Here is a 1,326-nt window from a genome sequence, read left to right as displayed (position 1 = left end):
TCCCTAACTAATTTCCTTAACTCTTTAAAATTAGCCCTTGAGAAGTCAAAAACCCTAATCCCAGATCTACGTTTGTTTATCCTTCCATCTAGTTTGAACTGAATCAGCTCATGATCACTCGAACCAAGGTTGTCCCCTACCACCAATTCTTCTACGAGGTCCTCATTGCTCACCAAAACCAAATCTAAAATGGCATCCCCTCTCGTAGGTACTTCAACTACTAAGATCTGCTTGTACTTAAATCTCCCTTAAAAATGTAACAGAATTTAATTATTAGTTGAATTTACCAAAAGTGGCTCAACTAAAGACTACAACTTCAGCCTCAAAAACAACTTCCTTGCCTATTCAGAGAGGGAGAACACATGTGGTCTCCGATCTGGCAGAATCATTAGTTTACACAGGCTGTTCCTATCTGTCAAAATGTAGGAGATGAATAGCACCCCATGGACTGTATTTAGTTCTGCTTTTGATCACCCTGGCATTGTCATTATAGATGGCACTGGTAGTGATGCCTATAGTTGCCTAACATTTTCTATTATAAGTCTCTGTTTTTAGTTGCTTAAAACTGAGCTGGACTATAACTAATCAGAGTGAAATTTTCCGTGCTTGGTCTCTGCCTCAGGTTGAATTTCTTTGGAAATTTTCAGCAAAAATGGCCCAGCCATTTCTGAGGTTAGGAAAAGTAGGTCATTTTGCCAATATTAAAAAATGTTTCCAGCCATCTCTTTGAAGAGCTTTAGCACTTCCAGGGTGTGGAAGGAAAATTGAAATTTGGTAGGAGATTGGTCCTTGAGTTCTAGTCTCAGCTGTTCCACTGACTTGAAAATTCTGTGCATGTCACAGCACTTCTTACCAAGCATGACTTCACAGGCCAACCCGAGGAGACAAGCAAGGATTATTTAGCTATGTTGCAGGTGAAGTAACTGAGAGAATGCACAAAGTCACTTCTGGCAGACCTGTGAATAGAAACCAAGGGTCAAATTCTCTGCTGCACTGCTCAAGTGGTGCAAGACAAAAGGCACAGCTGAAGTTTGAGATGAAAGGCAAAGGTGGTCTTCTGTCACTTTTTTGCCTCCTTTTTGTCATTCTTAACCAGCTTCATAGCTGATGAGCAACAGAACTGGCTGAATTTATCTTTGTGAATATTTGTTGCAAATGTAGCTTTTTTTCTGCTTACAAACGAATCTTGCTTTCTGTTAATGTATTTGTTATTCCATTTGTAAACATTCTCTGGATAGTTTCAACAGACAATTTTCATTCTTTGGGTTATCTGCAGTCTGTTCAGTTTGACTTTTTGCTACTCATGGTGAATGGTTGGTCACATAA

Source organism: Chelonoidis abingdonii, chromosome 3, assembly GCF_003597395.2.
Source record: "Chelonoidis abingdonii isolate Lonesome George chromosome 3, CheloAbing_2.0, whole genome shotgun sequence".
Classification (NCBI taxonomy): Eukaryota; Metazoa; Chordata; order Testudines; family Testudinidae; genus Chelonoidis; species Chelonoidis abingdonii.
Note: the sequence above shows the minus strand (reverse complement) of the source record.